The sequence below is a fragment of the Engystomops pustulosus genome, chromosome 5 (assembly GCF_040894005.1).
Source record: "Engystomops pustulosus chromosome 5, aEngPut4.maternal, whole genome shotgun sequence".
NCBI classification, from domain to species: Eukaryota; Metazoa; Chordata; class Amphibia; order Anura; family Leptodactylidae; genus Engystomops; species Engystomops pustulosus.
Window position 1 is genome coordinate 134882380 of NC_092415.1, and position 27016 is coordinate 134909395.

General features: G+C 44.5%; 1 protein-coding gene across 4 annotated transcripts in view; it reads right to left on the reverse strand.

Annotated features, from left to right (window-relative positions):
- The window catches only part of ABCA13 (ATP binding cassette subfamily A member 13), a 590340-nt gene that overhangs the window by 546777 nt on the left and 16547 nt on the right, over window positions 1–27016 (reverse strand). The window lies entirely within an intron of this gene.

The window sequence follows — 27016 nt, forward strand, 5'->3', positions numbered from 1 at the left end:
ATAATCAGGTGCGCCTTATAATCCGGTGTGCCTTGTATATGAACCTAGACTCTTTAGCAGGCATTTATTGATGGTACACTTTATAGTCCGGTGTGCCTTATAGTCTGAAAAATCTGGTATTTCAAAAAAGCTGGTGTCATGACTCGCAAATTGTACTGATGAGATCAGGTTTCAGGCTTCTTGCTGGGAAACCACACCCAGAGCTGCCTGTGATTGACAGCTGCATTTCTGATCCTGGGAAAGCTGGGTGTGTCTCTGAACTCGTTTTGCCTGCAGCTGCGGTTTGAGTGATGGACGGCAGAACCAGTCAGAGCTGGAGGCAGTGTCCAATACTGCCTTATATTCTGCTCAGCCCCTTCATTTGGTGCTGGTTATTGCAGTCTTCTGTGTATCTAGTGCTCTTGCTATTGTGTTTCTGGCTATTCTGTGTACTGACTTCTGCTTTGCCTACTGACCATTCTATTTGCTATACGAATCTGTACCTTTGCCGCCATCTTGGTTTTGACCCGGTTTGTTTGACTTCGCTTGTCTGTCTTTATTTTTTGTTTGTCCCTCAGTATCATTTATCTCCTAGTGTGACCCTACCTTCCTGTCTGTCTTGTGTCAGTTTCTGTTACCAGTGTGAAAACTGACCTATATCAGTATCCCGGTTACCTGTCCGCTCCACCATCCAGCAGCTGCCAGACAAAGTAGGTTTTCCCTGTCATCTTGTAGGGTCACTCAAGGACCTTCAGTTAGGTTCCTGATAGTGGGTTCGTCCTTACCAGGGCGGTTTATCTGCTTTAGGCAGGGCCTTAGTCCCCAGGGACGTCGCAGGGTGAGTTCGCCACCACCTACCTAGTCTGACAGCTAGCGCCAAGCCTGGTTGTGGTTGTGCGGTTGCTGGGCAGGTGCTGACAGCTGGTCTGTATTGTTTAGTTACAATGTTACAATACTGTCAAACGTATTGGATTCAGTGCTTTTTATTGTATATGATTATGTTCTTTACCCATGGTATGTGGATTATAGTGTTTCTTGTTCTAATCAGGATTCCACTTTATGTGATTTTTATGAATATTGGAAAGCTTATTTACTTATTTATTTCTGTTGTTTTCTCTATTGGGGTTTAGGGGGTCTATAATATTCCTTATTTCAAGTTTAAATATCAATTCAGTAGCTGTGGCAGCTGAATCATGTTTTGATATATTCAGTACATTTCCTATATTTCAAATTATAACATAAAACTTTATATTTACCCATATATCCAATTTTATTTCCACAACGCAAATTAAATAGATAAAAAATAGGCAATTATCTTTAACATTTTTTTTACCTTTTTTGTATGTAGTCTAAGGATGAATCCACACATAGGGGCAGATTTACTTACCTGGTCCGTTCGCGATCCAGCGGCGCGTTCTCTGCAATGGATTCGGGTCCGGCCGGGATTCACTAAGGTAGTTCCTCTGCTGCGCTGAAGTTCCCCGGAGGCGCGCTGGAATGCCCTGAAATTCACCGGCCTATACCTGGTGAAGGTAAGTGTAATTTTCGCGACACATTTTTTTTCTTAAATGCGGCGGTTTTTCCGAATCCGTCGGGTTTTCGTTCGGCCACGCCCCCCGATTTCCGTCGCGTGCATGCCAGCGCCGATGCGCCACAATCCGATCGCGTGCGCCAAAATCCCAGGGCAATTCAGGTACAATCGGCGCAAATCGGAAATATCCGGGTAACACGTCGGGAAAACGCGAATCGGGCCCTTAGTAAATGATCCCCATAGAGGCCAATTTTGCACAAGGAATTGTGACTTTCCAATGCCTTGTACACCATGAAACTGTCACAGTTGCAATGATCCCCAGACCCTTTACACATGGTCAGATACTAAGTTCGGTTAAATAATACTAAAAACACATCCTCATTTGTGAAAAAATGTGGCTTTTTTTATTAAGTATTCTAACCTGCTTGTACTGCATTATGGCTATATTTAATGTGGTTGGCTGCTGTGTTTTTTATAAATTAAAGGCACTGAAATAATGGAGACTTTCCACTGCGCTGCCTTAATGAAGGGACTAAAGACTCAATTCTTTTGTTGATGTTATTAGTCGAAATAAAATTCAGAAAGTTTTTCAATAGTGTACTGCTCTCATTATTAGGTTCAACAATGTGCATTTGGTACCAGTAGAAAGATAGATTCTGTAAGCCAAATGAATTATGCCCTATCGAGCCCTTGTATGATGAATGGAGCAGTTTGCAGCAATCATCCCACTGGAGTTTAGGGGGAGCAGCAGTAAGCTCAGCAAGAGGGGTGAAAGTTTTAGTCCAGGCTTCATGGTGAAAAACACAGAACAGCACATTTTTCCATTATACATTATCTCTGTACTCTCGCTACCTGGTGTTGGCTTAAAATAAGGGACATAAAAAAAGAATACATAACTTAGATGGGAAACAGCTCTCAGGCCCAGGTCGAGGAAAGACTATTGCAATGATTTACATTAGCAGCATAGTGGATGATTTTTGTAGAAATCCCATCGATATGTTAATAATAGCTGAGGATTTAGGGTGAAAAAATCAAGTTTTGCAACGATTTCCATTATAAAAAGTCCTTTTTGAGAGACATGCTCAATATGTTAAGCAAATCTAAAGAAAAGACACTTTTTATCCATGCAAAGTAATGCATAATGTCGCAAAACAACAAGTCCCAAAAATTGGATAATTATGTCCCCTCGATAAAAATGTAAATATTAAATAAGCAAATCCTGCCTGTTTAGGGATCATTTAAAACATACACTTTTATTTAGATACTATTAAAATTCTTAGGCTTAATATTAGCTCTAAGCCCTATAGATGGTTTATCCCTAAAACATGGCTTAGACAGGAGGTGTGCAGCTGGTCAGATTGACAACTATCTGGGCTGAAACCTGCATCAGCAAGTATGGCATCACAAAAAGTACAGCAACTCAAACATAAGTGTCCTACAAAACCAGCTGCACGTAGTTTGTACAAAAGGGAGATGCACCTGCATCTATTAAAGTGCAGAACAGGGAACCTAGACAATGACAACTCCTTCAAATAGTTCTTACTAAATTGTACTTCTTAAATATACACCTAACGCGTTTCCCTGTTGTTATTGTAGACAACAGTTCATCAGAGGTATCTTCAAAGTTAGTTGAAGTACAGGCGGTCCCCTACTTAAGTAATTTATTGTACTTTAGTCATAGGCTACAATAAACAGCTGTAACAGTTATCACAGGTGTCTGCAATGAAGCTTTAGTGTTAATATTGATTCTTATGACAATCCAACATTTTTAAAATCCAATTGTCACAGAGACCAAAAAAGTTCTGCCTGGGATTGCAATGATAAAATATACTGTACAGTTCCAACTTACATACAAATTCAACTTATGAACAAACCTACAGACCCTATCTTGTATGTAACCCGGGGACTGCCTGTATAGCGCAATAATCAGAGCCCTTTATGATCGCTTATTCACAGTATAAGAACTCTGACTCATGCACTAAAAAAGAGTTAGCAACTCTGTCCTTAAGTGTGAATATTACTCTTCAGTGAGAATGGTGCTTGAGGTATCCATCTCAACTCATATAGCACCGTACTAGCCCTATGTGAGTAATTCTCAGTATGTCCTGCAGTTCGCCTATTGGGAGTATTTCAACACTGTGTCAACACCAGCTATGTTATCCTTCCCATGTTTCAGTATACCCCAAATCATTCAAACTGCTCAGACATCAGACTCATGCATCAGGATTGTGGATACACTGCACTTCATTTGAATCAAGCAGCATTGCAATCCAGTTTTCACACATTCATTATCCTCATGAGACTCCAGCCTTTATATATGGCCTCTCTACTTGTATTTGAACCCTTTTTGTTCTGCACTACCCCCTCTCCAGTGCTTCATACACTGTAAGGGCTTTCCAGTCTTCCATTATCCAAGTTTTCAATGGTTCGTCCCTATCCTTCCATCCTACTATACGGGACATCTGGGCTGTAAGATAATAGCCCTGCAGAAAGGGTATCCCCAATCCCCCTTCTCCTGAGGGTCTGAATAAGTAACTAAGTTTGATTCTGGCTCTCCCCCAAATTAGTTCATTAAGGAGAGCTTCCATTGCTTTAACAAAGGAGTTGTCAATCCAAATTGGGCATGATGTCATAAAAACAACATTTGTGGTAGCAGGACCTTTTTTATAAGGGTGATTCTGTCCGCAAAGGAGAGAGGTAGTTTGTCCCAGGTATGGACCCTGCTTCTAACTGAGTTAATTAAGGGTTTCAAATTTAATAATTCGTATTCTTGCACTTTTGCTGAGATCAGAGTCCCGAGATTTTTCAATGAGTCCTGGCAACTCATTTTAATTCCAAGTTCTAGATCCTCTATCTAATTCTCGTCCAGGGGCATCAGACCTGATTTACTCCAGTTAATCTCTAAACCCGAAAACTGGCCAAATTATGTCACTGTGCTTGCTGCATTAGATATTGATAAAGGAGAGTCTCGCAGACACAGCAGGATGTCGTCTGCATAGAGCAGTGATGGCTAACCTATGACACGCGTGTCACTGCTGACACGCGTAGCCATTTTCACTGACACGCGGCTGCCTGAGAGTTAAGTTTCATCCTACATGACCAGGTGCAGTAACCAGGAGGCTGAGAGATTGCACTGAGCTCCCAACACTCCCCCTTACTCCTCCTCCCCCGGGCCGGCCCCTCCCCATGTGTGAGCTGTGCCTTGTGTCTCCAGTCAGCACAGGTATCAGCACGGGGCACAGCAGGAGAGGTGACCCGGCCGTAAACCAGGGAGACTCCTCTGCAGCTCCTGATAGTTGTGGTGGCGGGAGGGTGGCAGCACAGTCAGAGGCCACATCGCTGCTGCCCTGTGTGATGTCCCAGCAGCTGCCACCTCTACAATGACCATCTCCACAGCAGGGACCAGGGAGGACAACCACTCCCATAATACAGTAAGTAAGGTCAGTGTACCTCTGCCACCTCTACACTCACCAGCTCCACAGCAGGGACCAGGGAGGACAACCACTCCCATCATACAGTGAATAATGTCAGTGACTGTATGATAGAAGACAGTCATCAAGGCTTGTGTGTCAGTTTTGTGACGTACAAGCCCTGAAATAAACGCCTTGCAAATCACCAGACATTGCGATTATTTTGCTCCTCACGCCTTCTCCATGCCAAGAGGGCATGAGAGAGATGCGAACAGCGGCGCCTGCACCCTCACTATAACCTGTGATTTTTCATGACTGAAAGTTTGCAGGTTACTAATCTTTTCCACACTTGTCTGATTGTAACCGATCTATTACAATGTGCGAATTGCATATAATAATAGATGATGTGGAAAATCCCCATATACTGGCATACTGTAGTATGACAGCACATGGTTGGATCAATCAGACAACCTATGGTTAAAGTACCCTAGAAGTTGAATAATTATACATATTTGTTATTTAAACTATAAATATCATAAAATTATGTTTTTTTGTCAAGGTGACACACCACCCGAGTTATGCTCGGTTTTTTGGCAAATTTTGACACACCAAGCTCAAAAGGTTGCCCATCACTGGCATAGAGGCTCAGCTTGTCCTCTGGCCCTTATTTTGATGGCGAGAGATTCAATAACAATGATATTAGCTTCGGACATTGAGTCCGTAACTTTCCCACTTCTGTAAATTTCTTGCATTGTAGTTAACAACATTGGGGCCAATACTTCCTTAGATCTCCTATATAAACTGAAGGGGAGACCATCTGGACCTGGGGCAGAGTCGGCACTGCAGGAGTCAATTGTCTCTTCTAGCTCCTTCAACGTAATCGGGGAGTTCAGCGTTTCTACCTGATTCCCAGACAGACACGGAAAATTTATATCCTGCAGGTATCTTTTAACCCCATAGCGCAATAAGACGTACCTGTACGTTTTATTGCGCATGGGGTAGTATGAAGAGGGTTCACGGGCTGAGCCCTCTTCATACACGCCGGGTGCTTGTTTCACAATGAAGCAAGCACCCGTCGCTAACACCCGCGATCGGTGCTTGTACCGATCGCGGGTGTTAACCCTTTCATCGCCGGCAGCTTTGCTCCGATCGCCGCTCCCCGTGACGTCATCGGGGAGCGGCGATCCGTTGCCATGACAGCCTCGGATCACACAATGATCCGAGGCTATCGTGTTTTAGGCCATCTATTACAATGTGCGATCTGCACATTGAAATAGATGGTGTGCAAAATCCCCATATACTGCCATACAGTAGTATGGCAGTATATGGTAGGATCAATCAGACAACCTAGGGTTAAAGTACCCTAGGGAGTCTGAAAAATAGTAAAAAATTTTAATAAAAATAAATAAAAAATAAAAAATTATATTAAAAAAACCTAAAAATTCTAATCACCCCCCTTTCCCTAGAACTGATATAAATATAAATAAACAGTAAAAATCATAAACACATTAGCTATCGCCGCGTCCGAAAATGCCCGATCTATCAAAATATAAGAATGTTTTTTTACTGCGTTTAACCCCGTAACGGAAAATAGTGCTCAAAGTCGCAAATGGCATTTTTTTTCCATTTTGAAAAATATAAACAATTTAATAAAAAGTGATCAAAAGGTCACACAATTATAAAAATAAAAGCATTGAAAACGTCATCAAAAGTCGCAAAAAATGACACCACCCACAGCTCCATACACCAAAGTATGAAAAAGTTATTAGCGCAAGAAGACGGCAAAATGAAGAATTTTTTTTTTGTACAGGAGGTTTTAATTTTTGTAAATGTATGAAAACATTATAAAACCTATACAAATTTGGTATCCATGTGATCGTATTGACCCAATGAATAAATTAGACATGTCATTTGGAGCGCACAGTGAAAGACGTAAAATCCACGCCCACAAGAAAACGGCGCAAATGCGTTTTTTCACCATTTTCACTGCATTCAGAATTTTTTTCCCGCTTCCCAGTATATGGCTTAGACAATTAAATGCCATCACTATGAAGTGCTATTTGTTACGCAGAAAACAAGCCATCACACAGCTCTCTACATGGAAAAATAAAAAAGTTATAGATTTTTGAAGGTGGGGTGTGAAAAATAAAGACGCAAAAACGAAAAAGGGCCTGGTCCTTAAGGGGTTAATATCTTCCATTCGGTCTTTGTCCCCAGCAGACTCATAAAGCTGCTGGTAAAAAGAGTTTAAATTCTTGGTGTATCTCATGTTGCTCTCTGCATATTTGTCTTCTGTTCCCTCTGATAACTGAGATATTCCTGTTCCCTTGTTTATTGTTATTAATCATGTTGGCTAAGAGTTTACCTGGTTTCCCCTTTTCCGTGAAGTTACGCTGTCCTGCAAAGAACAGTTTGTGTTGGGCTTTTTCTATTAAAAGATCTTCATATTTTTCCCTAGCGTCCTTATAGGCCTGAATATGAATGCTATCTCCAGAGTATCCTAAATTCTTAGATGTTTCCTCTACCTGCTTTTTAAGTCTGCCTCCTTCCTACTAAAATCTTTAAAGTGGGTCTCTAACAATACTACCACTGCAGGCAAGTGTTTATTTATTACATCAAATATTGCGCATATTCTTTTCCTATCACTCAGGCCCCTAATGTTCCAGCACAGAACTCTTGTTACCTTCTCCATTCAAAAAAAACAACCCCTCCACCTTTCTTGCCAGTGTCCCCCTCTCACCCCCCCCCCCCCCCTTGCTCCAACTTGATCCACCGGTACCAACATACAGAAGATCCCCATACCTTACATCGCCCTCCCGACATCCGTTAAATAATCTTACATATATATATAGCGTTCATTATTATAACTTTACGGCAGATTATTGACTTCTTTTTGCACTGTTTGTCTTCCCTACCTCATATCTAAATCCCTTGCCTTTCCAGCCGGTCTGAGGCCTCCTCTGGGGACACAAAGAACCATGTTTTATTTTTATAAATAACTCTCAGTTTGGCCAGAAAAAGCATGGAGAATTGTATATTTGCCTTGTGCAGCCTGTTTTTTACCGTCTTATAGCTTGCCCTCACTTTCTGTGTCTCCCTCGCATAGTCTGGGAAAATGGCCACTTTTTTACCATCCATCAGCATCTCTTGTTCTTTTTTTCTCGAGTTCCTAATAATATAATCCCTGTCTTGCCCTGTGAATTAAGACATTTAACCAGAATTGCTCTAGGGGGTGCCCCTGGTATTGGTTTCTGAAAAGGGATTCTATGTGCTCTTTCCACTGCAAAGTTGGAGGATTGCTCTTCGCTACCGAATACTTTCAATAACCACTTCTGTATGTTAGTAGCCATATTCCCTTCAGAAGGCTCCTCTGGATACCCAATTATTCTTATATTGGCCCTCCTTGACCGATTCTCCAGATCTAACAACTTTTCTTTCAGCTGTCCATTTTCTTCCCTTAGTTCTTTCATGCCTTTCTGGATTGATTTGATATCTTCCTCAGTTTTCCTGACACTCTTCTCCACTCCCTTAAACTTATCCCTCAATGAATTCAAATCATCCCTCATTACCAAGATGTCAGAGCTGATACTACCAACCTCCTTTTTTAGCTTAACTACTGATAATTTAGTTTCTTGAACCGCAGCAAGAATCTGAGCCAGAATATCCTCGCTTGCGGGGTTGAGGTCTTCATTACCTGAGGAATTAGTCCCTGTATTATTGGAGGTTGGGGGGTGAGAATCCTCCTTACTGATTTGTCTTGTTTTTGTTGGGGAGGCCTTCCACATTTTATCTAACCCCCCTGACTTCCTTTCTGGCTTTTTTGGAGGCATGATGGAATGAAGTGAACTACACCGCTTATTCTTACCCCGTCTACAGTAAACAAACAATTCAGTAAATCCAAATAAATTCTACAACATAAATCCTAGTACATAAACCTTAAAGCGGAGTTTTAGTAAGTTTTGGGTTTTAGACCAAAGCCGACCAATTGGTTATTATCCTGGTGTTAAGCCAGAAATCGAATTAGCTAGGCTAGTACCTTGTGGCAAAGCGCCCTGAAAACAAAATGTAGATATAACATGCGGTGAAGCCAAAATAAGCACAAATTAGCAGTCACAGTTGCTTAGTCACAGATTGGATAGGTCTGCTTCTTTAATATAACTTAGAAGAAGGGTGTTAATGGGGCAGACCCTAAAATCCAAACCAGACCTTTCTTAAGCGTTAGTTTGAGAACGGCAGCATTAAAGGCTCTGGCGAAATTACCAAATGGCAAAAAATTTTACAAAGTCAGACCTGGAGGAAGAGAAAAAAGGCTTGTCAAAATTTGCTTTATAATCCGAGTCAGTCCAGGTGGGTATTTTCCTGGTGCTAGGGCCAGAAGACAAATTACTTAAGTTTGTGTCTCTCAGCAAAGCGTACCAGAAGCAAAATGCTAGTAAAACGTGCAGTGTAGCTTAGGTCTAAGCAAAAACAGTGACATTGATAGCGTAGCTTAGAGGAAAGATGTTAATATGGCAAGATCTAAGATGAGCCCCGGCATGGGCGGGTTAGTAAGATTGCAGTCTTGAGCGGTAGTTAGTAAGTAAATAAATGTCTTACAAAGCTCTGGCAAATTATGCATATAATGCTAGTTGATGATAGAAAACCAAGGTGATACCGTTTCAAATGGGTGTTGATCACTTGGTAGCTCGGCGGTTCATTGGAGAAGCTTGAAAAACTTGAGTCGGTGCGTACTCCTCAATGGTCCAATCTCGTAGCTGATGCCCGGCCACAGCAAGGCACCAGCGCTCAAGAGGTCCCTCCAGGGAGCGAAGCACGCAGCTTAACAGTCAACCCAGGGGGCTCCTTCCTTTACTCATTCGCCGGCTTTTCCGTCCCCCGTTGCACACCTGCAGTTTTGAGGCAGCATCTTGTCCCGCTCTCCGCTCCAGACACTCACAGTCGCTCCACTACTCGACGCCCAGGACTCCCTCGGAGCAATGACCTGCCAAGGGGTCTGGTCAGGGTTCTCCACTGCACGCTCCTGGGCACGGGCAAGGCGGGGGCGGCAGGTCAGGCAGCGAACGCTACAGCGCCGGAGTGCTCACATCAGATCGGCGTCTCTGTACACGGACGCCGGGAGGCAGAGCGGCGTACTCTCACGTCATCCCGTCACGCGATCCCATATGGTTGGCATTATAGAAGATACTCCACTGTGGCACAACCCCCTCTTCCCAGAACTTGGTAACCTTCCAGATCCCATTTTTTGGGAAAATAGAGGGGTGTGCCTTTTCTCTCAGATAATGGATAATAGGGTAGTGGTAAGCTTTTCTTCACTTAAAACAAAAGCGGGTTTGAACAATGGGGATTTTTTGAGATACTCACAGTTAGCACATGCAATTAAAGCAATAAGGATTCGTAGAAGTATAAAATTAGAGTCACATCCATGTATAGACTTTATTAAAAACACTAAAAAGAAAAAGGGTTTGGTCGCTGGGGTGTATAGACTTTTGATTAACCCCATAGCGCAATAAGACGTACCTGTACGTTTTATTGCGCATGGGGTAGTATGAAGAGGGTTCACGGGCTGAGCCCTCTTCATACACGTCGGGTGCTTGCCTCACAATGAAGCAAGCACCCATCGCTAACACCCACGATCGGTGCTTGTACCGATCACGGGTGTTAACACTTTCATCGCCGCCGGCGTGGGCGCCGCCATCTTGGCTCCGGTCGCCGCTCCCCGTGACGTCATCGGGGAGCGGCGATCCGTTGCCATGACAGCCTCGAATCACACAATGATCCGAGGCTATCATGTTTTAGGCCATCTATTACAATGTGCGATCTGCACATTGAAATAGATGGTGTGCAAAATCCCCATATACTGCCATACAGTAGTATGGCAGTATATGGTAGGATAAATAAGACAACCTAGGGTTAAAGTACCCTAGGGAGTCTGAAAAATAGTAAAAAATTTTAATAAAAAAAAATAAAAAATTATATTAAAAAAACCTAAAAATTCAAATCACCCCCTTTTCCCTAGAACTGATATAAATATAAATAAACAGTAAAAATCATAAACACATTAGAAATCGCCGCGTCTGAAAATGCCCGATCTATCAAAATATAAGAATGGTTTTTTTACTGCGTTTAACCCCGTAACGGAAAATAGTGCCCAAAGTCGCAAATGGCATTTTTTTTTGCCATTTTGAAAAATATAAACAATTCAATAAAAAGTGATCAAAAGGTCGTACAATTCTAAAAATAAAAGCATTAAAAACATCATCAAAATTCTCGAAAAAATGACACCAATGAATAAATGAGACATGTCATTTGGAGCGCACAGTGAAAGACGTAAAATCCACGCCCACAAGAAAACAGCGCAAATGCGTTTTTTCACCATTTTCATTGCATTCAGAATTTTTTTCCCGCTTCCCAGTATATGGCATAGACAATTAAATGCCATCACTATGAAGTGCAATTTGTTACGCAGAAAACAAACCATCACACAGCTCTCTACATGGAAAAATAAAAAAGTTATAGATTTTTGAAGGTGGGGAGTGAAAAATAAAGACGCAAAAACGAAAAAGGGCTTGGTCCTTAAGGGGTTAAAGGTATGTCTTTAGGGGTTAAACACAAGTCACAAGAATATTGGGAAAATGTGATAGGACAGATAACACTACACGAGTGGGAGGCGATTTATAGGAATGTGAAGGTAGGATCTATTAGTGAAAACCACAGAGCTATCCAGGTAAAGATATTGTATACTCTCCAGATGTGTTGTACAAGATGAAAGTGAAGAGTTCATCTAAATGCTTCAAATGTGGAATAGAGGAGGCTGACTTCCTTCATACAATTTGGGCGTGCCCCAGACTTAAAGGTTTCTGGGATGAAGACGAAGGCTAGCGCAGAAACGCGCGTCAGGGAGTCCATTCACGGCAGACGGGAGATACAATACAACATGGGTATGCTCATATTGCTATATTTGCACATGCACTGAGCACTTTCTGCATTAGAAGATTGTATTACCATCTCAGACAATTGTGTCAGTATCTGGTGCATGTTTTATGCTACTGTCATATGAATTGTATTATCACTCTAATCCCATGTGATATGATTATTGTGAATATCTACTACTCTCCCAATCGCTTATGTTTTTAATTTCCTGTGTGACACCCTCACTTTCCGCTTGTATTTCCCCCCCCCTTTTTTTGAAATTTGCATTTTTAATGAAAAACATTGTGTAATAAAGATTTTCTATATTTTTGGTAAAAATTGGCTTAGTGCTTGTGTTTGTAGATGAAGTATATCTGCAGATAAATAAAACCCTAGAGATACCCCTGACCCCTCGATTAGTGTGGCAGTCATGGGACTGTTCAGGACTTGCGATAAAGTGGATCAAAAGGAGAGGTCATTGGTACTAAAGCTCATGACAATAGCGAAGGTTCTTATAGTTCGAGAATGGGGGAGCAGCAGGATTCCCAATGTGGATCACTGGTTCGCTCTTACACAGAAGATTAAAAGATATGAACAAATCCATGCTGATAAAAGTGGATCCAGGGGGAAATGGGATGAGATCTGGAGTAACTGGAAATAGGTTCCCCCTTTCTTTTACTTTTTTTTTCTCTCGCGCCAGTGGGATGGAAGGGAAAGGGTAGGGGGAGGCTTGTCTTAGTATACTGTATAAGGTTAATAATGTATAAAAGAAGAAAATGTAAAGGAAACTCTGTTTTTTTCAATCATCCTTCGGGATGATAAATGTATGATCTGTAAAAAAAATAAATAAAATTTTGAATAAAAAAAAAACCACACATTCATTATTTACAGTTCTGCGGGCTAACTAGCTCACTGTTATTAACACACTAAGCTAACTCATGCTGAGACGCTGGCTATGGTATGGTCGTGCGTCACTCGTGCACTGCAAGGCTATGTAAAACCTAAATAGACTTTCACAATCTGGAAGCACTTCTAGAAGAGGATGATAGAACTCTAGGGGAGGGCCCCTTTACTGACTTGAGGCCCAAATCAAAAAATAACGCACCCCTTGGGGGAGAATTCACCAATAGATGTATTTCTTAAGATTGTAACAGACCGACTGTCAGGTATGAGCTCTTCCAATCCAAGACAGTCTAATCTATCAAGGAGTGAACAAAAAGCCTTGAGGGATTTGAGTAATGATTCATCGATTATAATAAAGCCCTCAGACAAAGGGAGGAATGTGGTCGTGCTGGATAGGGAGAAATATGTTGGGATGTGTTTGCGGATTTTGAGGGACCAACAGTGCTACAAAAAGCTGCCAAGAAGTCCACTAGACAGCTTTTATCATGAACTGTCACACATTCTCAATAAAGCTTTGGAGGATAAACTAATCACACAAAATGAACGTGATTATAAGCTTCCCAAGAACCCCAGCTATGCCACATGGGACTTCGCTACTTAAAGCAAGACCAATTGTTTCTGGAGTGGACAGTCTCACACAGAATGCAAGTATTGCGCCCATTAATGGAGTCTCTACCCTCCTATGTAAGAGAAACAATGGGCGTGCTCAGGAGGATTGATGGTGTGGTACTTCCATCAGGTATCTTACTTGCTAGCTTGGAAGTCAAAGCCCTCTATAGTTCTATCCCGCATGATAAAGGATGTGAAGCTGTGGGGGACTTTCTCAATACAAGGGGCATACAATTTTCTGCCCACAATACTTTTGTGTTGGAGTTGCTCAATTTCATACTCCAGCGGAACTACTTCCTCTTTGAGGGTCAGTTCTTCCACCAGCTCAGGAGAGTGGCAATGGGGAACCCTTGTGCTCCCACATATGCCAATCTCTACCTGGGCTGGTGGGAGAAGGAGGTGGTTTTCCAGGAAGATCTTGAACAGTGGACCTTGGCCATTTTGTTATGGCTGAGGTTCATTGATGATATCCTGATCCTATGGAACAGAGGAATCATTCAGGGACTTTGTTTCAAAGCTCAATATCAACCAGTTGGGTCTCTTTTTTACCCATGAAATAAGCCCCTGTGAGATAACCTTCTTGGATATCACCATATGTCTAACAGCTGCAGGTACCCTGAAGACAAAGGTCTTTCGCAAACCCACGGCGACAAATAGTCTCCCACGATGGCAGAGTTGGCATCCTGTTCCTTTGAAAAGGGGGATTCCTAAGGGCCAATATTTGAGGATGCGCCGTAATTGCTCCTTGACAGGTGATTACTTGTCAGCCGCGAAGGACCTACAAAAGCGATTTCTTGACAGGGGCTATCCACCTCATATTTTGAAGGAGGCACACCATCATGCACTTACAAGCCAAAGAAATGAGGAACAGAAAATACGTGTCATTGGCACGTTTGACAATAGTCATTGGGAAATACGCCAAATCCTTAAAGAGAACTGGGAGATTCTCAGAATGGACAAAGATATTGCAGATGTGGTAGGTGACTACCCATCCATCACAATTAGAAGAGGTCAGAACTTTAAAGACCTAGTAGTCCATAGTCGTCTGAAACCTCTTACAGGCAAAGGAACTTGGCTCCCGGAGAAACCTAGGGGGACAGATGTGGAGGCTGTAAAGCCTGCAAAAACATCATGTTGGGCAAATCCTTTCAGAGCTCCAAGACAGGTAAAGTCTTCTGGATTAGACAGTTGCTAATTGCAAAACAACCAGAGTCATCTACTTGATGATATGTGTCTGTGGCATACAATATGTCGGACAAACCGGTCAAGAATTTGGAAGAAGACTGAGGGAGCATGTGAATAACATCAAAAACAGGGAAGATACTGCCATTTCAAGACATGTATGGGGCCATCATGCCGGAGATCATAGGGTTCTACGGTTTCAGATCATAGAGATAATGGAACCCTCCCATAGGGGAGGAGATTTCACAAGAAAAATGATGCAACGCGAATCGAGATGGACATTCTCCCTAAAAACCTTACAAACGGATGGATTAAATGAACATAAAGTATACAACTGTTTCATTTAATATCTATCCCTCTGTTTGCATATAATGAATCTGGTGGTCCATATCTGGTGCTATCCTTCTTTCCCTGTACATTGCCTTAGAAGTTATTCCTTTTTGTGTATCAACTTTATAGACACTTGAGGTTGCCTGTAGCGATGTCTGTACCATGATGCCTTAGATGCATCAATATGAGATTGATTCACTCTGTGCTTTCTTCTTGATTAACATCATTTTAAGAGGGGATACTTGGATGTGCCTTCATTTTGGTTGACATATACAATCATTCTCCCTCACTGGTCAATTCCTCCTGTTTTTATATCCCGGCCGCATCAGGCAATTTCACTATGTATATACTTACCAGCTATGCCGCAACTTTGTTTCTCTTTCTGTTTATCTATTTGCCGCCTTTGTTTTGTTACAGTTAGGGGGGTGGTGTCACTAAAGAGATGACTTCTGACACGGCTACTGTATTCAGAGGAGCTGTGTGTGTCGATGTTGGCAACGCCAAGCTCCGTGTCTGATAGGTTGGAACTATGACAGTGTCAGAGCTAACACTCTATTGGCCAACCCCCCGGAAAAGGGACGGAGTTTAGGTTTTTAATAGCCTTGCAGTGCACGAGGGGCGCGCGACCTTACCAGAGCCGGCGTCTCAGCATGAGTTAGCTTAGTGTGTTAATAACAGTGAGCTAGTTAGCCCGCAGAATAGTAAATAATGAATGTGTGATTGTGGGAACTGGATCGCAATGCTGCCTGATTCAAATGAAGTGCAGTGTATCCACAATCCTGATGCATGAGTCTGATGTCTGAGAAGTTTGAATGATTTGGGGTATACTGAAATACGGAAAGGATAACATAGCTGGTGTTGACACAGTGTTGAAATACTCCCAATAGGCGAACTGCGGGACATATTGAGCATTACTCACATAGGGCTAGTACGGTGCGAAAGGAGTTGAGGTGGATACCTCAAGCACCGTTCTCACTGAAAAGTATCATTCACACTTAAAGGGGTATTCTCATCTGGGCATTCACACTTAATTAAATTCATTTGCCATATGCAAACATTTCTTCAATTGGATGTTATTAAAAAAAATGTTCCTGTGTGAAGATAATTTCTCATAAATGTAGTCATGTAGTCCCTTAGAAACGAGATAGCTTCCCCGGATACGACCACGTCACACTCTGGCAGCGGTGGCCAGACATGCGCTAATGAGCTCTGTCTGACCACCTGGATTCAGCGATCATTACCACAGGGCGGCTGTAGGATATGCAGTAACTCCCAGACATTTAATATTCAGAAACTTTTTCTTTGTGCAATCTCTCCAGCAGACGTGGCCGTAACCAAGGACACAGTCTTGTTTCTAAGGGATCATATGACTACATTTATGATAAATTATCTTCACACAGGAACATTTTTTTTAATAACATCCAATTGAAGAAATGTTTATATATGGCAGATTAATTAAACTGAAAGTGAATGCCCAGATGAGAATACCCCTTTAAGGACAGAGTTGCTAACTCTTTTTTAGTGCATGAGTCAGAGTCCTTATACTGTGAATAAGCGATCATAAAGGGTTCTGATTATTGCGCTATACTCCAACTAACTTTAAAGACACCTCTGATGAACTGTTGTCTACAATAACAACAGGGAAACGGGTTAGGTGTATATTTTAAAAGTACAATTTAGTAAGAACTATTTGAAGGAGTTGTCATTGTCTAGAATGGGGGGACTTATATCCTAGGTTCCCTGTTCTGCACTTTAATAGACGGAGGTGCATCTCCCTACGTGCAGCTGGTTTTGTAGGACACTTATGTTTGAGTTGCTGTACCTTTTGTGATGCCATACTTGCTGATGCAGGTTTCAGCCCAGATAGTTGTCAATCTGACCAGCTGCACACATCTGGGGGTCACCTCCTGTCTAAGGGTAAATTCCCATGGCCGTCTGCGGGGACGTATATACGTCCGCAAATAGTGCTGCCTTAGAGACACAGCAGCAGGTCGGTGCCTGCCCCTCCACTCCCTCCTCCCCTGCAACCCAGAACAGGAGGAGAGTGAGGCAGTAACGCCGGAGCATACAGTGTAACCAGTACAGATAAGTGCAGGAGGAGCACAGGGGCTGCTCTGTGTGTTTTTCAAAGGCAACAGTCAGTTGGCTTTGGGACACTAAACAACTATAGGTCCTTATTGTTTAATGGCCCAAATTGCCCTGTACGACAGCTATCAATGGCTACATATATACTGCCCTTGGCCCGGATCTTTTGTCATTGTGCAATGCTGTCATTGAAGACAAGGTGCAGTGCAAAGCCCTCTCTGACAGCATGGCACAGGTGCCCAGAGCTCTGGACCAAGGGCAGTATAATATATACACTCACCGGCCACTTTATTAGGTACACCTGTCCAACACTTAATTTCTAATCAGCCAATCACATGGCAGCAACTCAGTGCATTTAGGCATGTAGACATGGTCAAGACTATCTCCTGCAGTTCAAACTGAGCATCAGTATGGGGAAGAGAGGTGATTTGAGTGCCTTTGAACGTGGCATGGTTGTTGGTGCCAGAAGGGCTAGTCTGAGTAGTTCAGAAACTGCTGATCTACTGGGATTTTCACGCACAACCATCTCTAGGGTTTACAGAGAAAGGTCCAAAAAAGAAAAAACATCCAGTGAGAGGCAGTTCTGTGGGCGGAAATGCCTTGTTGATGCCAGAGGTCAGAGGAGAATGGACAGACTGGTTCGAGCTGATAGAAAGGCAACAGTGACTCAAATCCCCACCCGTTACAACCAAGGTAGGCAGAAGAGCATCTCTGAACGCACAGTTTGTTGAACTTTGAGGCAGATGGGCTACAGCAGCAGAAGACCACACCGGGTGCCACTCCTTTCAGCTAAGAACAGGAAACTGAGGCTACAATTTGCACAAGCTCATCAAAATTGGACAGTAGAAGATTGGAAAAACGTTGCCTGGTCTGATTCTGCTGCAACATTCGGATGGTAGGGTCAGAATTTGGCGTCAACAACATGAAAGCATGGATCCATCCTGCCTTGTATCAACGGTTCAGGCTGGTGGTGGTGGTGTCATGGTGTGGGGAATATTTTCTTGGCACTCTTTGGGCCCCTTGGTACCAATTGAGCATTGTTGCAACGCCACAGCCTACCTGAGTATTGTTGCTGACCATGTCCATCGCTTTATGACCACAATGTACCCAACATCTGATGGCTACTTTCAGCAGGATAATGCACCATTTCATAAAGCTGGAATCATCTCAGACTGGTTTCTTGAACATGACAATGAACTGTTCTCCAATGGCCTCCACAGTTACCAGATCTCAATCCAATAGAGCATCTTTGGGATGTGGTGGAACGGGAGATTCGCATCATGGATGTGCAGCCGACATCTGCGGCAACTGTGTGATGCCATCATGTCAATATGGACCAAAACCTCTTAGGAATGCTTCCAGCACCTTGTTGAATCTATGCCACGAAGAATTGAGGCAGTTCTGAAGGCAAAAGGGGGTCCAACCCGTTACTAACATGGTGTACCTAATAAAGTGGCCGGTGAGTGTATATGGCAGATGGTTGCCATATGTGGGGATTTGATCGAAAATTCACCTGCCTGGTTCCTTGTAACTTTGCTATTCAGTGCTCACACCCTCCACCCCACAACACACTGTTTGACCTACACACCCAATGCCGAATTGTATTCCCCAGTCCTTCATACTGCCCCTGCTACTGGCAATATTTGGTCCATGAGCAGCTAAGCTAACTCTGGGAACCAGAGCAGACCCGGGTAAACCCAGTAGGACGGTTCATATTTGTGAAGGAAAATATAAATGGAGTGCCATATGAGCATATATGCATATATATGGTATTTGCAGCTGCACACCCTGATGCATCTGTACTATGCATGTGAGACACAAATATGGTTGTAGAACCTAATTTTGCTGGATGGTAATGGAAAGGTGTCCACACGTCATAAATTTTGTTTTAAATGTTGCTTTATTGATTACATGTTTTGGAGACGCGAAGGAGTCTCCTTTTTCAGATCTACAGTTAAGAATGGAAACTTAGAAAATGCTAATAAGTTACTTGGGACATTTGTGCGATATTTTTGAGACATTTTTAACAAATGTATCAAAAAGAGATCTAAAAAACTATCTAAAACAAGGAAAAGTGAGATTAATAAATTACCAAAGAAGCAGATGGAAAAAAGACTGGCCAAAACATACCGAGATAAGATAAATGACCCACACATATGCAATATTTAAAAACAACTCAGGCCTCAGCTGTAATTGTGGCTTCCTTATTCATGATAACATATAACATGGACATTTGAGGTATCACAAACTGATATTCAAAAGAGGTAACACATGCAGTTGGTCTGTAAACTAAGTCCCAGTCATTAGGGGAAATATCTGGAGAAGTGAGTGAACATCAGACCTATAAAATAACTCAAACAGATATTGGAATAGAATTCACCAATGCGTGTAGCAAGTATAGCTGAGAGAGGTGGACTGAGGGTGTATGCTTGGTTCTACTGTGGTATTTATGTAATTAAAAAAAAATAGCTAGCAGGGTATTCAGAGAAAAAAAAATGACCAGAGAGGAAAATGGAAAGATGAATACATTCAATGGGGGGAGCTGATATATTTTGTAGATTGTATTTCATCATTAAGGCCCCTTGGGATGGAACTTTGTCTTGAGATGCTGTGATCTTTTTCACCATTCGTGGCTTTAGATCTGTGTTTATTCATTCTTTCATGTAAAGAATGATGCTTCTTTGGAAGCTGTTAACCCCATGGGTGATATTTAAAGGGAACCTACCACCACGAATCTACCTATAAAGGTAGATCGGGTGGTAGGTGGATGTAAGGGACGTGAGGAGAGCTCTTTTTAGAGCTAATCCTCACGTCCCCGCTAACTTTTGGGAAACTTTATTGACCGAATATGTAAATTTAGTTATGCGGCTACTGGGGCGTGGAGTAGCCGGCGCGAGGCTACTACCCTGTTGTGTGCGGCGCGCTGCTCCTCGTAGCTGCGCGCCCTCGTCCGTCATGATGGCGTTCTGCGCATGCGCAGAACGCCGGCTGAGCAGTCCCAGCTCCGAGACCGGAGCTACTGCGCATGCGCAGTAGCCGGCTTGTCGGACGAGGGCGCGCAGCTACGAGGAGCTGCGCGCCGCACACAACAGGGTAGGAGGAGTAATGTGGCTACTGGGGCGTGGAGTACCCGTGCGGTGTAGGCTGGTGCCGGCTACTCCACGCCCCAGTAGCCGCATAACTAAATTTACATATTCGGTCAATAATGTTTCCCAAAAGTTAGCGGGGACGTGAGGATTAGCTCTAAAAAGAGCTCTCCTCACATCCCTTACATCCACCTACCACCCGATCTACCTTTATAGGTAGATTCGTGGTGGTAGGTTCTCTTTAAACAGCATAAGCATTGGCTCGATTTGCATTTGTAGCTCCCACAGGTTGTTCCTTTTTTATGGTTAGACAGTTCTCTGTATGTTCTTCTATGTAGATTTAAGTCTACTAGTAGCCAAATGGGATTTTAGATGTTTGGCTAGAATTGACCAAATTTGAGAATGGTCTCCATTAGAGCTTGTGATAAAATGTTATTTTCCATTCGGTTGGGGTTATGATTTTTTGGTCTCTTTTGGTGACTAGATCTTTTTGGGAGAGTCCATTGACCTTCTTTTTAGCTTCTTGGATCACATTTCTTGGATATCCTTTTTTTTTTTAAACATGTTTACAAAATTTTGGTTTGGGCCTCAAAGTCCTGATTAGTTGTGCATTTTTTTTCTTATTGTAGTGTGCAGTTGATATAACTATTTGTGTCGACTTTTTTGAAAAAGTCTTGGTTCTGATTTCTGTTGCAATATGAACAAGGACCAGATCCAAACATTCTATTTCCACTTATGAAATTTTCTGTGTAAAGGAGAGGTTCCTATTGTTGTTGTTTAGGTGTGATACAAATCCTTTGTCCTCCTTTGTCAATCTGTCCCATAGTACAAAGAAATTGTAAATGTAACAGCGATGACAAATTATGGAATTGAAAAGTGGACTGTTGGAGATTAACTCAAGTTCATCAATGTACAAGTTTGCGTAGCTTGGCGTGAAACGCGTACCCGTAGCCACCCCATACCTGTTTGTATACTTTATCTTCAAAAGTAAAAAACATTATGGGTTAGTAAGAATTCTATAGATGAGAGAATTAATTCTGTTTGTTTTTCAGGTAGTTTGTTAACTCTTCTTAGAAAACTAGCCTAAAATGATGAATTGGTAGGAATCGTTCCATTTGATTGATGTAATTTCCAGTTGAGTCCTTCAAGCAGTATGGTAATACCATGAGTAAGGCTTAGATAAGCTGAAACACGTAGGTTCCTTGTGCATACTTTGACACCGATGTATGTTTTTTAAGTACAAAGAATAAAATGTTTTAATTCCGTTGGATGTGCTACGATTTTCTCCTTTTTCAAGCATCTGCAGGATGGTAATACTTGTACATATTCCTGTAATATAATATCAATGTATTTAGGGAGATTTGATGTTAATTCCTGCATTGATAGGTCATCCTAGGGCAGTGATCGTGAAACTTTTAGCCGCTGAGTGCCCAAGTGCATCCCAAAACCCCCCTTATTGCGAGGTGCCATCCAAAACTAAAAAGCAGTAATTTATTGCTCCCTGTTCCTCAACAACGTTTGATCATATTTGCCTCCTAAGGTCAAGATGACAAATTTGCATCATTTTAGCTTCTTTCCAGTGTCCCTCTGTACTCAAAGAATCGTGGGGCCAGTAGGAAATCCTCCAAAGATAATTTGGTCCTGTCTAATCATTTTCCCTCTTCCCACATTCCCAAATAGCTAAGTAAGTATCACTTTATTATATGGCTAAAATCAGCATCTTTTAAGTTGCTTGGAACTGCAGGAAGATTCTTTGAGTCCTGTCTGGTGTGCTGGGGTGATGGCCCGGGTGCCCACAGAAAGGGCTCTGAGTGCCGCCTCTGGCACCATTACCATAGGTTCGCCACCACTGTCCTAGGGGCTCTGTCAAGCTCTTATGGATTTTGGGAAGGTGGTACAAAACCCAGCTGATATGGAGATTACATTGAACTAATGAAAAGATTCCTACTGATTCCTCACCTCAGTCATGAGTGCTCTCTATTCAAACATATCTCCAGTTAGGGCACATACTCCACCAGTGTTACCTTACATCAACCAGATAGATTGAGAGGTTTGGGTTCTACCCATTCTAATGTCATTGCTGTCAGACCCTGTCAGGGAGCTGTTAGGGATGTATGGTTTATACAGACATGGGGTTTCTGAATATTGCAGCAAACACGCATCGCTAACAACCGTAATTGGTGCGGCGATCCGTTGCCATGACAGCCTCGGGTCTTTGTAAGACCTGAGGCAGTATGGTTTCTTCAGATTTGTTTCAATGTGTCAGTGGCACATTGTAATGAATCCTATGTAAAAACGTCATGTTGGGGGCGTGGCCTGGCTATGGAGGAGTGAGGAAGCAACCCTGCTTAGCTCCCGGGCCAGCCAGGAATCCTAGCCAGCAAATCTCCCTCTATCCTGCCTAACCATATACTCCATGGGACCCAGAAAGAAGAGGGGTACAGGGCACACCGCCTCCACCACAACGCGGCCCTCATCCAGGGGTATAAGCCAGTACCTGGTCCCGCAGGCCTCCCAGGACACGCGGCCTACTCAGGAGGAGGACGGCGACCTGATTGATCTGTCGCTCCCGGCTGCCGCGCTCCAGATGCCGCCTCCTGATCCTCATTCCGGACCTCTGGATCATGGCCCCCTTCCGTCGGGCTGTGCAGACTCCAGGTCCCCGGCGCAGCGCGCGGAGCATGGCAGCCCCAAGATGGCGGACGGCACAGCTCTGATGCTCCCTCAGGCGCGGGACCCCGCTGTTCCGGCTCCACGCACCGCCCGCTCCAGCAGCGACAGCACCGGCTCACCCAGGATGCCCACCAGCGGAGACCCGGCTCTCGTCCTGACTCCAGATCGGCCCGGAGACCCCCAGCACCGGCCCGCCGATGCCACAGCGGCCCAGGAGGCCAGCGCTACAGGTACCTCCAGCCATAACCTGTCGCCCTCTGGTCTCGCCACTCTAAAGTCGGGGATGAATGGCTCCTGCCTCACACCGGTACAGCGCAGCCCCACTCTGCAGCGGCCCACTCACCAAGCTACAGCCGCAGGTGAGCAACACCTCTCCCCTGCAGTCCGGGACTTTGACCCCATCCTGGTTCCACAGGAACAAAGGAGCCCCACTCAGGCTATGAGCCCCTGCCCCCAGTCTTCTGGGCTGCCCTCTTTAAGCTCAACAGGAGCCCCAACCCCAGAGCCGGCCCCACCTGCCCCATGCCAGCAGTCTGCTTTGTATCCAGTGGTGGTGGTGCAGAAGGCCCCCTTGCTCCAAACACTGGACCCAAAGGCCCCAGCGTTCTCCTATACGCACTCAGACCCAGCCGAGTGTTCCCCGGAAGCCCCACCTGTCTCCCCTGATGCCTGGCCACAGAACATGCCGTCTTGGCAATCTCCTGTGCCACCACGATCATTTCTGTCACAGAGCCCGAATCTATGCCTTCAGGACACCCAAGATAGTTTATCCATTCAGTCCCTCGACCGGTCACCCGCAATGGGGACACACACCTCTCCACAGCATTTTTCAAGTTACCAAAGTAACATAATAGAGGCGGGAGTGCTAGCGGACCTGCGTGCGCTCCGTAATCATATCAGAGCTATTCCGACGAGGGAGGATATGGAGAGCTACGTGGCTCGTCTTGAACAATCATACAGAGTGGAGATATCCAATTTGCGTGATGAGGTGCTTCAAATTGAGCAAAGAGTTACTACTACTGAATCCTCCCATCGCGCTGTAACAGAAAGGCTTGCAATCCACGACACGCAGATCTCGCTTCACTCCCAGCAACTACTAGCCCTCACAGAACAGATGGACGATGCTGAGAATAGGGGCCGCAGGAATAACATCAGAGTTCTGGGTGTGCCGGAATCCATCGATAACCAACAGATTGACGGGACTCTCAGAACCATATTCAACAATATTCTTGGGGTTCCTGAGGACTCCCCTGTAGAGCTCGATAGAGCCCACCGAGCTCTCGGCCCTCGCTCAACTGACCCGTCCCGGCCTAGGGACATTATCTGCAAAGTCCATAGATATCAATTGAAAGACCAAATCATGGCCAAAGCAAGGGAGGCAGGCAAAGTGCGCTTCCAGGGGTCGGATGTCCAACTGTTACCTGATTTGTCCCGCCTGACGCTACAGAAACGCAAGGCCCTTAAGCCACTCCTTGGCGTCTTACAGAACAGAAACATACCATACTCCTGGGGCTTTCCGTTTCGTCTCCAGGTTAGGCGAGACGGCATCCTGACGGTGCTCCGTCATCCCGGGGACCTCCCAGTGTTTCGTGCTGCTCTGAATCTGCCTGAGGTCTCCATCCCGGACTGGCCCTCTTTCCTCCCGACCGGTCCCTCTCCTCAACCACCGAGACAGCAGAGATTTCCTAGACGAAGAGCCAGGAGACACTCTCCGGATAGACGAGATGAGGGCGCCCAGGGCCCCCCCACCCAAGATGAATATCTCCTGATCTAATCCGCACTCTGAGCTGTTCTTAAGGATCCCTTGGGCCCTTTTCTTTCTCCCACTTCAGTCGTTCTTGTTGGACTGGTCCCCAGTGGACTCCTGCAGTATCCTTTACAGTGTTTAGTAGTCATACACATTGTTACAGTTTTATAATGTTTAAAACTGACCTGACTACATCTAAGTCCACTTTGCAATGTTTTCATATTTAGGCATGGACACTTATACATGACTCCATTGGCGGTTCCTGGCCCCTGGGGGCGCCCTGCATAGACAGCGCGTCTCTCATTGGGCCCCACGACCAGCTGGACTGCTCGTGGTATAATTTGACCCCATTAGGCTCGTCACTGTCGCTAGCGGCAGAGACAGACCCTAGTCCTTAGCGGCCCTTTAGGCTGCTTTATTTGTTTTCTTTGCTTTTTTCTATTTGTTTAATTGTTACCTTCTCTTCCTCCCCCTTCCTTCCTTGAGTCCTCCCTGTCACCTCCTTACCCTATTGTCTCCCAGTCGGTGTCTCCCCCAGTGATTGCCTGCCCAATTAGGACCTAGAGCTCATTTTCCTGTGGTTGTTCCCAACATGGCGCCTATCACCTGCTACTCCCTAAATGCCAGGGGCCTGAATATTCCCCAGAAGCGTAGCCAGGTCTTGTTCCGCATGCACAAGCTTCGGGCTGACCTTCTCTTCTTATAGGAGACCCACTTCCGCACCGATAGCATTCCAGTGCTCAGGGACAGATATTACTCATCCTGGTTCCATAGCACTCATGCGGGGGCCAAATCGAGGGGGGTATCTATTGCTATCCATAAACGCTTACTTCATGAAGTTATAGACTCCCAAACCGACCCAGAGGGCAGATTCATTTTTGTAAAAATAAGAATGTGGGGCCAACTGCTCACACTGGCCTCAGTGTACCTTCCCAATAAAGACCAGATTAGAGCATGCCGCAAAATTCTGTCCCGATTACGGGATTTTTCAGAGGGCATAGTTGTTCTGGGGGGGGGACTTCAATTTCCCGCTCGACCCCTCGGTCGACTGTTCAGTAGTGCGGCCTTCCCTGGCCCCAGCCCAAATGCGGAAATTACGGAAATCCCTTGGGGAATCACAACTGGTGGACGTCTGGAGAATCCTCCACCCACAATCCCGTGACTATACCTATTACTCCCCAGCGCACCGATCCTACAGTCGATTAGATATGTTTTTCCTAAGCCACCATGCCCTTACCTGGAAGCCGGAGGCCTCCATTGCCCCCTCCTTGTGGTCTGACCACGCGCCGATCTCTCTCGCTTTGGATATTCCGGGCCCTCGTGCCTCACCTTGGCGGTGGCGCCTTAACGACAATTTGCTAAAAGACTCTGTCTGTCTTGCTGACGTTCGCAAGCAGATTGCTGAGTTCTTCACTACCCATTCGGGACAGCAGCCGTCTCTCCCGGTGCAGTGGGAGACCCTTAAGGGTATGCTCCAATTAGTATTTCTTAAACATGGGGCCCGTCTGAAGCGAGAGAGATCGGCCAAAACACTGTTACTTCTGTCCAAAATAAGTGCCCTAGAATTGGATCACAAAAACGGAGGGTCCCAGGAGGTTCTGAATGAACTATTAAACACTCGAGAGGAGCTGAGGGAGTTACTGAATCAGAAATACTTAAGCTCCCGAGATAGGAGTAAACGCTTCTTCTATGAATACTCCAATAAATGCGAGAAACCCCTCGCCAGATACCTCCACCCCCGCATGACTGGCACTTACATTCCACACGTTAAAGACCATGCGGACAGGTTGACTCATGACCCCAACAGCATTAACTCTGTTTTCCAGAAGTACTATAAGGAGCTATATAACCTTCAGGACCAGTTACCCGAATTGGCCGGGGCCAGAGAAATGGAGAGAATTCGGGCGTACGTTAAAGATACGGCCCTCCCCAGATTGACTAGTGAAGGCCGCGAAGGCCTAGAAGCGGACTTCTCTGAACCAGAGGTAATGGAGGCCATTAAAGCTACCCCAGCAGGTAAATCCCCTGGCCCCGACGGTTTCACCCCCCGCTTTTATAAGACCCTGAAGACTGAGATAGTCCCATTCCTGACACGTACGTTTAACTGTATCTCCTCTCAGGTCCCTCTCCCGCCCCAGTCACTACAGGCCTCCATATCCGTAATCCCCAAGCCTGGCAAAGACCATACCATTTGCTCCAACTACCGGCCAATATCCATCATTAATATGGACATAAAGATACTTTCCAAACTTATGGCCAATCGACTGGGACCCTTGCTTCCAGCTATCGTACACAATGACCAGGTCGGTTTCATCCAGGGGAGGGAAGCCCGCGATAACACTAACAAAACTCTGCTCCTCATTTCTAAGGCCAAGTCAACCAGGCAGCAGATGTGTTTGTTCTCGGTGGACGCAGAGAAGGCGTTTGACCGTGTGCACTGGGGTTTCCTTTGGGCTTCGTTGAGACAGTTGGGCATAGGTCCCCGTTTCCTGGGCTTGGTGCAGGCACTTTACTCTGCCCCCACGGCCCAGGTCCGAACCAACGGCATTATGTCGGACTCCTTCTGCATTAA